Consider the following 13,580-nt stretch of genomic DNA (forward strand, 5'->3'; position numbering starts at 1 on the left):
TACCTTTTCCAGTTTTCTTGACACCAGAAAATATGTTAGAACTGGGCATGAAGGGAGGTTACAGATCAGTGACCCCTCAGAGAGGTCTGAATAAAGTGAAGGTTCAGAAGTGATGAGACTCAACAAGGATCATTGAAGTTACTAAGCAGGTGGTAGTTGGAATCAGGGCTTCCAGTGAGCTCTTCAGGTGGGATCTCACTTCATGTGTCGTGAAATAAGAGTGTTTCTCTCTCCTTTTCTTCACTCACCCTCCATTGGAATCAGATCTTCCAGTGAGCTCTTCAGGTGGGATCTCACATCATGTGCAGTGAAATAAAAGTGCGTTTCTCCTTTTCTTCACTCACCCTCCACTGGAATCAGGTCTCCCAGTGAGCTCTTGAGGAGGGATCTCAGATCATGTACAGTCAAACAGAAGAATGTTTCTCCCTCCTTTTCTTCACTCACCCTCCATCTTCAGCATCATGGCTCGGAACTCCTTGATTTTGTAGCACAGAAAATAAGTGTCAAGAACTGTTCTTAATGTGAGAGAGAATAGCAAGACCTTTCTTTCAGCTTAGAGTCTGTGTTCAGGTCTTTCCTTTCTGGTCCATTTTCCAGCCCCTTGCTCTGTGCCTGCACCCAAAGGCTGCCCCTGCCTCTTCCCATGTGCTTGAGTGGAATGAAGATGAACAGTGGAAATAATTGAGCTCCATAAGGAACAAATCTCTGTTATTTCTCCTTCCTTTTGACTCTCCTCCTGAAATCAGCCCTTCTCCAAGCAGTATCTCAGGGAATGAACAGATTGTTGAATTTTGATGTACATTGCAAGCATTTGCCAAGGTCCACACCGTCCAAAAAGGGATCACAGTGTGTAAATACCAGCCCTGCACAGCTCAATCTCCCAAGGACAGCCTTGGTTTCTGGGGAAATGATGGACTCAGATGAATGATTTCTAGATTAGTTGAGAGGTGTAGCTGTGGATAATTTACAAGCAGTTTTTTGGGGGCAGCACTGAGTTTTACCAAGACTATAGTGTTTCCCATTAGTAATTTATTGCAGACAGACCTTTGTCCTTTGCAGGCACTTGGAGACACCTGATTCTCCCCTTGTAAGAGAAATTAATAATTTTTAATTAAAGCATGGCTGTGCAACACCAAGTATACTATAAGCAGTTTCTAATTAAGGAAAATGTGTACATCAGTGTGAACTGGAAGTTTCCCATTTATGTGTTGGACTTACAGTCCTGTGAGAGACCAGCAGTGTTGCTGAGAGTTGGCAAACTGGCTGCTTGGACTGTAAGGCCCAAAAAGCTTTAATGATAAGCTATTGTGATTTAGTGATTTTATTAAAAAAAAACAACTGCCAAAACACACAGCCCCCTTTATCCCCTCAAAAGGAATCCAAAAATATCTCCCCTCAAAACAAACAAACAAAGAAACAAAAAAAAACACCTTAATTTTATGTACAACTAGAGAAAATTCTATAATTTGAGGTTCCAGGTGAAGTTTGTGTGGCACTTCCTTTTGCCCTACATACCTTAAGTTCTGCATCTTGGGTATTTCAAAAATACTGCAAACTAGTTTCAGCAGAAAGCCACAACTGAAAGAGAGAAGCTTTTAGAAATAAAGGGCTTCAGTGATCTAATAAGAAAGTAGGATCTGTAAAACATCCAGTGACTCGAAGGCACCCTGTGCATTAATGTGCCATAATCAGATTATTTCCCCACTAAGCCTTTCAACAACCACATCAGGCCCACAATGAGATGTCTGTACAAAGGAAATCCAGTTGGTCTCCTTAGGGCCACTACATAGTAAAAGAATCTGACCCACCAGATTTATTTTCTTTAATGTGTGCACTCACTTTCATCTCCTTGTTGTTGGGATTATTTCTTTTCAATTTTTGAAGGTGTTTGAAAAGTTTTTTGGAAAGCTGAGGCAAATGTTAGGAGTTTGGAAGAGCACATAAAAGAAGAGCCTTTTGGTATTTCTTCACAGTTTGGTTGCATGAAATAAAATGCCAAAGATCAGACAAAGGAAAAAAAAAAGAAAGCAAAAAGGTACAATTGTTGTGTTGCCCTTTTTTTCCAGTATTTGTGTGAACTGGTTCCATCCAAAGGTTCTCCCCTGCTGCATAGTGATGTACAAAGGGTTGGAGTGCACAGTCACTGCAAGATTCTGATGTGCTTATTGAAAAAACAGGGGTGCCATCACTGGTCGGCCCTGAATGACTTTGGAAAAGACTCCAATAATCAGAATTTGTGTTAAAGTAGAAATGAACATTCTCTCTGCTGCACATAAATTGAATGTAGCCCAGAGTGCAAACTCACCTGCATTTAGTAGGAATCTCAATGCTGTAACACCCTGCCTTCTTTTGCAGGAACTTCTTGTGGTTTCTAATTGTACTTCATGGACTATTTATCCACGTTACGATCTGTTGTCTTCAAAACAACTCTGAAAATGTGTGACTTCAAAGCAGGTTGTTCCTAGTTTTATTTTGCACACACAAAAAATCAGCCTGTGCTTTGGGGCTTGAAAATTATTTTGTGGTTGATAGAAAAAAGGGAGAATGGAGAATTGCAAGGAGAAATATCTTCTCCCGCTGTTTCTTGGGTATTATCCATCTTAGATTGACTACTTTTTATTTTAATCTCTCCATCCTGTCCAGTGGAGAAGCAGAACTTGCATGTGGCACACAGTGGAAATAGAATAATTAAATTTTCTCCTTATTGAGCTGGAGAGGCAGCTGTAAAATAGAAATATTTTTACAGTTACAGAAAGCACAAAGGTATTTTCCCAGTTTCTCTACACATGGAAGAGATTTTTCCAAGCATGGTTCACGTGTCTTTGGGACAAATATATGAAACAGATTTTATTGTGTAACTTGACACATCTGCAGCCAGTGTGAATTCAGATGTAAATCCTGGCCTGGCCTCTCAGAGGTCTGTATAGTTACACACAGCAAAAGGGGCTTAAAATTATTTAACATATTTAGGCAGCACCACCATATGTCAAAAGATATGTCCTGTACTAGGTTAGGTGTTCTTAAATGCTTTATCAATTTTATTTTCCATTTGGTAATTTAATATCTGCCCTTTCCTCCCCAAGTTCTTTGAGCGTTTCCATGGAACTAAATTAAATTTCCACGTTCTGCTGTTTTCTCTCATTTTTGTTTATTGTATGATGGCGAGATAAATAAGATGCCTTGTAAATATAATAATTCCTCTTCCTTTATGATCAGAAGATGTTTTATGTAAGAGTTGCAAGGCTTCCAGTTGCTCAGGCTGAGTGGCTCTCTGAGAGAAGGACACAAGAAAAGGCAGGGAATGGTCTGTTGTCCTGGACAACAACTTGGGGCTTGGAATGTCTTTTTTGCTGTGAGATTCTTGCCCCACCTGTGTCTGTGACCCAAAGCAGCTCTGCAGAGCATGGAGAGGACCTTCAAAGGCTTTTTACTTGCTTTTTCTCTCTGTTATGTACCAAAGGGATGCCTGTGGTGGGTGTTTTGGGTGGGAGACTGAGCTTTCTGATTCCCCCTCATCCAGGAGAGTCCTGAGGAACGAGCATTTGTCAGGACCACCCAATCAATTCAGAGCAAAAATAATTGTTGTGACCTTTGGAATGGACCAGTATTACAGCAGAGAGGAAGAGTGGCCTCCAAAGGTGCATGTATGGATTACCTGGCTGTATCATTGCTAGATTGTGTGGGAACCTGTATATCACCAATAGTGATCAGCAAGAATTTGGCTGTGTTTGGAACCTGCTGCTCAGCTGCAGGCACTCTGGGTTTAGTTCCTGATCTGTTGACTCAATACCTGCAAGTGGCTTTCTCCTGTCCATATGGAGATTTTCCTTCTGTGCTCCAACATGGGTCATACTCAGGAGACTTATGAGGGCAAATTCCATCATGTTATCATTGCAGTTGAGCCACTTGTGTGGCAAAAGCAAGTGGGTGTCAGTCTGCAACTGGTTAGTCAGACACAACAGGGGGGTGACAGCTTTAAAGCAGTTCAGTAGTAGCTCCTACTAATGATTCTAAGTCCTGTGGGGAGAGGCTGAGGGAGCTGGGGGTGTTCAGCCTGGAGAAGAGGAGGCTCAGAGGTGACCTCAGCACTGTCTGGAACTGCCTGAAGGGAAGTTCTGGCCAGGTGGGGGTTGGTCTCTTCTCCCAGGCACTCAGCAATAGGACAAGGGGGCACGATGGGCTCAAGCTCTGCCAGGGGAAATTGAAGTTGGAGAGCAGAAAAAAATTCTTTGCAGAGAGAGTGCTCAGGCATTGGAATGGGCTGCCCAGAGAGGGGGTGGATTCCCCATCCCTGGAGGTTTTTAACCTGAGCTTGGCCGTGGCACTGAGTGCCATGATCTGGTAAAGGGACTGGAGTTGGACCAAGGGTTGGACTTGATGATCTGGGAGGTCTTTTCCAACCCAATCCATTCTATGATTCTATGAACTCTTGGCTGAAGATCTACCTTCTGGTCATGCAGAAAGTGCTCTGTCCAAGAGTCATTCATAAATTGAGTTGGAAGAGTTATTGCTGGTGTTAAGGAGGTTTTCTTGTTCCTCACTGCCACATTTTTTTGTTTAGGGGGGAATGTTATTTTAGCAAATTATTTGAAGACATTTTTAAATCAATCAGGACTTTTGGAAGGGGCCTTTGGTGCATACAGAAGCTGAACTATGTGTATTTTCTTTGGTGTTTTTTATTTTGTTTGGTTTGGGTTGTGGGTTTTTTTGTTTGTTTGGGGGTTTTTTGGCATTAAGGTTATTGAGTAGTGGGCAAATGATGAGCCACTGACGGCAAGAAATGACCCCAAGCACTCTGTGCACCCAAGGGAGACGAAGGCACCAAAGGTGTTTATTAAGGCACTGCACAGGTATTTATAGGGCTCTGCAGGGAAGGTTCCAGAACCTTCCCTGGATGAAAGCAGGGGCGGAGTCTGTAACTAAGCAACCGGGTAGCCAATGAGGAACGACTTGTCAAAGGCGGGAACGAGAGCCAATCAGAAGAGAGAGTCGTGGGCAGAGGCGGGAAAAGTGCTGTGTGGGGAAGGCAAGATGGCGGACGGGCAGAGGGAATAACGTGAGGGGAAACTGTGAGGGGGTAACAATAAACTTTCAAAAAGGAAGAAGTATAGACTGAGTGAAACAAGTCTAAACTACATTTCAACCACAAAAGACTCTCATTCTTGTCCAGTGGGCTCCACATCACCGTTGTCTTTGTAAGTCCATTTTTTGTGGTGTTGTTTCCAGTTGTAGTTTGTACATTCTCCCGCAGGCAGAAAAAGTGCTAAAACAGAAGTCTTGGTTACCTCAGAGTCTTGCCTGTAGAATCTTCCCCTCTAGCATTTTCTAGAACTGCCTGAAGGGAAGTTCTGGCCAGGTGGGGGTTGGTCTCTTCTCCCAGGCACTCAGCAATAGGACAAGGGGGCACGATGGGCTCAAGCTCTGCCAGGGGAAATTGAAGTTGGAGAGCAGAAAAAAATTCTTTGCAGAGAGAGTGCTCAACATTGGAATGGGCTGCCCAGAGAGGGGGTGGATTCCCCATCCCTGGGGGATTTTAAGGTGAGCTTGGCCGTGGCACTGAGTGCCATGATCTGGTAAAGGGACTGGAGTTGGACCAAGGGTTGGACTTGATGATCTGGGAGGTCTTTTCCAACCCAATCCATTCTGTGATTCTCTGAAGCTCTGTGAGCTGAAGGTTCAAGTATTTATTTCAGACTTTGGAAGACTGTCTCAGAAACCATGACCTAAGTGGACATGAGTGTAAATAACTCCCCTCCTTCACCCCTGTGTGTCCATGTGGGGCAGTGAAACAGGGTGTGTGGCAAAGCTGGAAGTGCCCCCAGGCACTGAACTGGGTCTCAAAGGTGACTGTCGTGTGACACCTGTGCCCCTTCCAGCCAGATCCTCACAGCAAGAAGTTATTCCTTTGCAACTATCCAATGATCAGTAACAGAAGAGGTGCCCATAAAAGATAATTCTGATGTGTTTTGGTATCCTGAGCACCTACAAATTGTGGATTAAATTAGCATTTTCCTCCCCGGTCCCGTATTCCTCCCAAATCCCTCAGAATGAAGGCATGTACAGGAAGTATAAATATTGGTGTTAAAAATTACCTGTTGCTGGAGAGAGGTCTTATCATAAGATTTTAATTAATTCTTATCTGAGTTAAGAGATAATTAGAAAGTAATTGTGTTCTGGTAAAGTATCCATTGTGTGATTTCTCATCTAACATGTGGCTTTCAGAGCAATGTTGTGAGTCACAAGAATCCCTCTGATTTATTTTTTGTGCTTGTTTGTGGGCAGGCATGGCACCAGGATAAATTTGAATATGTATTTGGAATCCAAGAAAAAGAAAATCTAAATTAAATACCCTTTGTCAAATGAATTTATATAGCTTGAGAAAATAGGCAAGGTTTTGTGCCCCATATGCCTTATTGCTTTTCTCCATTTCTTTTTTTTTTAAACAAACAAAAATCTGCTTCTTTAACTGAAAATTGTAGTGAATCAAGTGAATGACAAAGTTTCTGTTTAATGAGGGATGAATAGATTTCTCCTTTTTTTTTTCTTGCCAAGGAGTTAATTACTACATTGGTCTGGTTTGTCTTTAAGAGTTTTGCTCCCAAAAGCATCCTGTTAAAAAATAGTTGGTTTGTTTGTTTGTTTTCTTCATCTGAGAGAATAGTAAGTTCTGTGGGAAAGATGAAAGTAGCAAGAAATGTTTTTTTTAACATTTCTAGTTGTTCACTTGTTTTCAGCATGGAGTTGCATTTATTTCTTCAGAGCTGCATGAATTCCAGAGGTGATTTTCTCCTGATTATTGCCATTTCTTTAATGTCTTTTGTATTTTCAAGGATTTTTTTAAAATTAATTAATATCTCAATGCCTTTTAGAGCATATAAAATGATACATCTGGTCCAGCTGGGCCAGGCTTCTATAAAGAACCAGCTCTTTAAGGTACTGAGCAGTGGTGGTGCAGGAGGCCAGCACAGAGTGAATTGCAGGCAGAATATCTTCCTCAAATCATGGTATTGTATTCTCAAGAATAGACTATGCACATGAATAGGTCTTGCCTTACTTGTCTGTTGACTATTCTTGACAAATCCCAGATTCCAGGGATTTAGGAAACATGCTGGTCCTTCCTAACCCTCTGGAAGCCACTGGAGCATCTTCAGGTTGAAGGACCTTTAAGATTGGGCACTAAACATTGGGGAATATTGGACAACATTATACACATTTGGCATAGTCTGAATTTCCTTCAATACAAAGGGAGTTTGTGGCAGCTGTGTTTGCCTTTGGAAGTGGAATACAAGGGTGATATTAATAATGTCTTGTAGAAACTGTGAAATGTCTCTGTGGGAAGACAGTGACAGAATCCCATGTTCTCCCAAAGAGGGGCCATAATGGCCATGGGTCAAACCTTCTATTAAATCAAAGGGTTTGTTCAGTTCAGCTCAGGATTTCTTACACTTATACCCCCACATCTTGAGGCTTGCTCAAGTGCCATCTCCTGTAGTTTTTCATCTCTTGTACAGAAAATCTAAATTATAAAGGTTTATCACTTGTTTCTCTTTCAATCTAATCCAGACTCGGTGCTTCCTGTTTCCCTGTGACAGCTTTGACTGTCCCACTGCAAAGCACAGGCATCATTGCAGTGCACAAAATTCAATTTCCTCCCCTCTTGTGCTGCTCCAGTGGCTCCTCTTAATTCTGTTAAGGAAAGCAAAAGAACCTTGTGAAGGATTACATAAACACAGACATTCCTTTCTCACTTGCTGTGACAACTGAATAGAGGAACCCTCACCCACAGGCTTTAGTTTAGTTTTTAATATTTAGAGGGATTTAGGGCTGTTGCACTGGGATACAAACATTTTTGTTGCAGGTCTATTAGTAAGCAATAATTATGACATTTCCAGTCACCCTCACTGTTTTGCCTTCAGGAAGAATATTTAAATCTCAAGGGAATATTAAAAAAATCCAATGGAAAAGTTTCAAATAATAATATTTTTGTTGGAAGGAGTACTGCAATTCCGATGGAAAGCATTTGAATAACATGAGGAAGAACTGGAAGAGCATTTGAAAGGAATTGCCTACTCACACTTTTAATGTAAACTTTGGATTAAATGTAAAAAGTTATATTCCAAATGAGTGTAGAAGGCAAAAATACTTCATAAGTAAATACTTGAACATCATCAAAAGTGAACATTCATCTTGAGATTCAAAATGGATTTTTAAAAAATCCTGTAAAATTCTTTTTTCTGAATATTTATCTTGTTGAATTTCTCATAGAAATTATATTTATAAGCAGTTATAATTACATCTAGGTCATCAAGACCTGTCAAGAGTTATCCAATTTACCATTTGTATTGTCTTTTAAACAACTCAGTGGGATTTTCATGCTCAATATTTATATATAGTATTTTGAAAAATGCAAGGAAATACTTGTCTAAGATAATACTCATGGAAATGCTTCTTTATAATAAGCTTTAAAAGTGAAACAAATGATTTCCCAGCATCAGGACCTTACCTGAAATTACTGATTTCTCCTGTCTTGGAATACTGAACGCAACATTCGTCTGTTTTTCTTTTTTAATTAGCATTTAAACTGTCTGGTTTATTCCCCACTTTGGAAAGTGCAACATAATTGGTGTTTATTTCTGCTGCTAAATCTCTTCATGCAGCTGATTGCCTTCCAGGAGAGGAATATCACCCAGGTGAACAGATAATAAACCCCAAAGTGTTGAGTCTGCAAGGAAAAAAAGCTGAAGGAATTCTGTCCCTGTGCATTGGAAGTGGGTTTGGAAACTCAGGAAGGGAAGGAGCAGAACCTTCTCTCTCTCCTCTGGTCAAAAGAGAGTTTTGCAACCCAGAGATCAAATTCATGGCATTGCCCAACCACAATTATTTTGATGTGGACAGTTTAATGAAGCTTTCCCATCCTTACATGTTAGTGAGCAATTGTGCTGTGCCCTCAGCCATCCTAAAATTCCATTTTCCTGCCTTAACTTTAGGCTGCTCATATCAGGCCCATGGGATTGTACCTGAGTGTTTATGTCATTACTTTGGTGGGTTTATTAGAATTTTAGCATTGTTTTCATGTAACTTTGTTCTTAATTTCTATCAAATCAAATCAAAATATTAATCCAGTTTTATACTTGATCCTTTTGGTCCTCATGTTTCACTTTTTTTAAATCAAGAAGAAAGATTAAATGGATTAAAGTACAGGGAATATCAAGCCAGTGTTTCATCCATCCTATTGGTCAGCCCTTTTCAGAGCCTTGTGCACCTGACTCTGCCATTTTAGAATGACAGTCTCTTTAACGTGGTGGATGGCACAGAATGTGTCAAATAATGCAAAACATCATAAGGTGGGTGTAAGATCAAGCTTACAAGAAAAAGAAAAAAATCAAAGAATTCCTTCATTTGCACATAAAGTAAATCACAGTTCTTCAATTGATCTTCTGCTTGAAGTTCTACTCAGCTGTCCTTTTGAACGTGCCTTATGGCCCAGAACACCTTTGGTTTAGATACAAGAGGCAGCTCTTCAACCTTCTGTTCTTCCTCTTCATTCTCCCTCTATGACCAATGTGGCCTTAGCACGTTCTCAGCTCCTTCCACCTCCAAAGGCTGAAGGGTGACCAGGTACTTCCAGCCAAAGCCACACCAGCAACTATTCCAAGAAGAAATTTGTCAAATCTAACATGATAATAAAGGTCAAGTTCCAAATTGCCAGAGGATTTTTTTTTTAGCATTGCTGACTTTATTAGTGAAGGCAAAGCCAGGAGTGTGAACTGGTTTGACCCTAGAAAAGTAGAATTAGAATTTGTGTTCTTGGTTCCTCATCCTGTTATTCCTCCAGACAATAATGCCTTTTTTGTTTCATGAAGGCTGATGGATTAGTGGTTCAGGGATGTGTATCTTAAGTCACTCCACACATTGTCAAAGTTCTGTTCTTAGGCACTTTTCCTCAATTTTCAAGTCCTCTTATCTGGAATTTGTTATGTAAGTTGAATCCAGCAACCTTTTTCAAACACCCCCTCCTACCTACACACCCATTAGTGGGATTAATGAGAATAGTTTGAATATCTCATGTTGGATAATTCTTTATAAAACTTAGATGCAGAAGTACTTTGATTATAGTTCTGTTTGCATTTTCTGGGGAGAAGAGTATTGCAATCAGAGATTATTTTCACTGTACTTACAACTTCGCACTCTGGAGTGGAAGAAGGCAATAGAACTGATATCAGATGATAAATATTTCAGAAATCTTCCCTCTGAATGGTTCTCCTGGCCCAGGGGAGTGCTGACGTTTCATCAGTGCTTATATAATATTTTCCTTTGGAACAGTCTCTTGTTATCCATGCACAGGTCATTTGTACTGTGTTGAGCAACCATGGAAGTTTGGAATGGAGCAGGCTGGGAGTTGAGCACAGTCTAGGAGTGTCACAAAGGGATCCAAAAGCCTTGGTTACAGGACATGTCTGTGAGGCCTTTACATACTTAGACCTCTAGGAAGGATTTCCCAGTGGGGGATTTGCACACTTGCCCTTCTATGTGTCAGTAGAGGCTGTGAGTGAACAGATTGAGGAGGACTTGGGGGTGCTGGTGGGTGAGAGGCTGGACATGACCCAGCAATGGGCACTTGGAGACCAGAAGGCCAAATATATCCTGGGTTGCCTCCAAGCCAGCATGGACAGCAGGGCAAGGGGGTGATCCAGCTCTTTGCTCCACTGTCCTGTACCCCCTCCCACAGGGCTCTGTCCTGCTCTGGCACCCCCAGAACAGGGAGGACACAGGCTGGGCAGAGCTGGGCCAGAGGCAGTCAGCAACAGGACAAGGGGGCAAGGGCTCAAGCTCTGCCAGGGGAAACTGAAGTTGGAGAGCAGAAAAAACTTCTATGCAGAGAGAGTGCTCAGGCATTGGAATGGGCTGCCCAGAGAGGGGGTGGATTCCCCATCCCTGGAGGTTTTTAAGGTGAGATTGGCCGTGGCACTGAGTGCCATGATCTGGTAAAGGGACTGGAGTTGGCCCAAGGGTTGGACTCGATGATCTGGGAGGTCTTTTCCAACCCAATCCACTCTGTGATTCGTAAGATGCTCCAAGAAATGGAGCACCTCTCCTCTGTGGAAGAGCTGAGACTTGGGGCTGCTCAGCCTGGAGAAGACAAGGCTCTGGGGTGGCTTTATTATGGCCTTTGAGTAGCTAAAGGGGGGCCTGCAAGGGAGCTGGAGAGGGACTGTTTGCAAGGGTGTGTAGTAACAGGCCAAGGGGGAACAGGGGTAAGCTAGGAGTATATTTATAGTGGATATCAGGAACAAATTCTTGACAGTGGGGGTGGTGAGGCACTGGGACAGGCTGTCCAGAGCAGCTGTGGCTGCCCCATCCCTGGAAGTGCTCCGTGCTGGGTTGGATGAGGCTCTGAGCAACCTGGTCTAGAGAAAGGTGACCCTGCCTGTGGTAGTGGAGTTGGAATTAGATGAAATTTAAGGTCCTTTCCAACACAAGTCATTGAACTTGGTTGTAATAACTCCAGGGTCATGGGTTCAATCCCCTGTGTGGGCCATTGACTTGAGCTGGACTCGATGATCCTTGTGGGTCCCTTCCAACTCAGAATAATCTGTGATAATTATACAACATGCTCTTTGCAGTGCATTTTCTGGAGAAGAACTGCCTGTGGAATGATGAGGACAAGGAATTAGGATAGAGGTGTTGGGGCTGCTGCAAGGACTGTCTCTAAGCACATCTCCAGCCAGGCAGATTGTCTGTTTTGAGTGGACTTAAAAGCTGGGAGAAAAGAAAGTAGCCACCAATAGAAATGCTTCCTACAGTTATCTTAAAATAGTCACCTAACAACGTGAATGGTGCATGGCATTTTTGCCAGTGGGAACAGCTGCTCCTCTCAGCTTATTTTGCTTTTACTGACTCTTCTGTAACAAACCCTGTGCTCAGGAGATCCTGTGGGTATAGCTTGGCACTGTCCATTTACACAAGTAATTCGTGTCTCTTGTCACATTCAACTTTGCTAGAATGTAACAGGAGTTTGCAAAAGTCACCCAGACTTCAAGGGAAAACAACTTCTACTGAACACTCCTTGGGTGGAAACATAAAATATTTATACTCTTGAAATAAGCAATTTGATCATTCAGTCACTTTATATATAGCTCATTGTGTAAGCATTTCTGTGTTCCTCTCCAGGCTCCTTTCTCTGTTAAATAGAGTTATCTTGGTACATAATTGCCAAGAGTAAAAAGAGTTGCATGAGCTTCTTGTGGTGGCATGGATGATGAGGTAGCATTTCTGAAGAAAGAATTACTGTGGAGTTCAAACTTATGCATATCTCTGAAAGCTGAACTTCTTCCTCGAGAGTTCTGGACCGAGTCCAACCTTAGAAAGCTCTCACGGGGCTTCTTGAGCTGTGCAAGCTGGAAAGAGCTTTTAGCAAAGTTGCTGATACTTAAAATAACCAAAGGGCAGCTCTAAATATTTGTGGCTGGAAGCAATAAATCAGAGCTCAGCACAAGCTGTGCTAACTCTTCTGGCAGGGCAGGTGTTCTGGCTCCCCAGGGCAGGCAGCAAAGCAAACTCCTGGGCAAGCTGCAGTCATTTAGTCTCTGCCAGCTCTCCCTTTTTTGAGCTGAGTGAGTACTGGAGGGTCTTATCCTGCCGCTATTGCAAATGTCCTGAGCAAACCTGTGTGCTGCTGGAGTTCATCAGCCTCACCTACCTGAAGGGAAGTTCTGGCCAGGTGGGGGTTGGTCTCTTCTCCCAGGCACTCAGCAATAGGACAAGGGGGCACGATGGGCTCAAGCTCTGCCAGGGGAAATTGAAGTTGGAGAGCAGAAAGAAATTCTTTGCAGAGAGAGTGCTCAGGCATTGGAATGGGCTGCCCAGAGAGGGGGTGGATTCCCCATCCCTGGAGGTTTTTAAACTGAGCTTGGCCGTGGCACTGAGTGCCATGATCTGGTAAAGGGACTGGAGTTGGACCAAGGGTTGGACTTGATGATCTCGGAGGTCTCTTCCAACCCAATCCATTCTATGATTCTATGATAGCTACAACCAAAAAAAAAAAAAAAAGAAATGGGTTTATGACTGTGGAAAAAAGTTGCTTGTGCAATGAGTCAATTTTAGCCTGATTAAATGACTTTAATAGACCTAACAGAGTTCATACAAACCCTGTCCCAGTGTGGGAACACTTATGATCTTCTCAGCTTAAACAGGGACATGCAGCTTTGGGGAAAAACACATTTTCCAGATTACTTCTAAGGTTGCAGTACACATCTACAAATAGCATTTTGCTATGGATTGCAAAATGTTTCTACTGGATGAAAAAACTGCAGCCTGCCCTACATCTTGGCATGAGTTTCTCATTAGTAGTCACAGCCAAGTCATCTGATATTGTGTGTCAAATGCTTGAGTTATTTCCATACTTTGACCTTGCTGCGTTCATCCATGCAAATTTATACAGACAATATCAAGGAAAGAAATGGAATGGCTGCCTTGCACAGCTCCCTTCCACACAGTGGAATTGGAATGGTAGAATTTGCTTTCTAAATACCTCACCTATACTGTCTCAATACCTCACCTGGACTCAGAAGTATTTCTTT

The 13,580-nt window shown here is 42.3% G+C and overlaps 1 protein-coding gene and 1 pseudogene across 2 annotated transcripts in view; both read left to right on the top strand.

The window, feature by feature from the left end:
• The window catches only part of CNTNAP2 (contactin associated protein 2), a 1,051,893-nt gene that overhangs the window by 388,397 nt on the left and 649,916 nt on the right, over positions 1-13,580 (top strand). The window lies entirely within an intron of this gene.
• Positions 4,939-13,580, top strand: part of LOC139674121 (NADH-ubiquinone oxidoreductase chain 2-like) — a 38,470-nt pseudogene continuing 29,828 nt past the window's right edge.

Source organism: Pithys albifrons, chromosome 7, assembly GCF_047495875.1.
Source record: "Pithys albifrons albifrons isolate INPA30051 chromosome 7, PitAlb_v1, whole genome shotgun sequence".
NCBI lineage: Eukaryota > Metazoa > Chordata > Aves > Passeriformes > Thamnophilidae > Pithys > Pithys albifrons.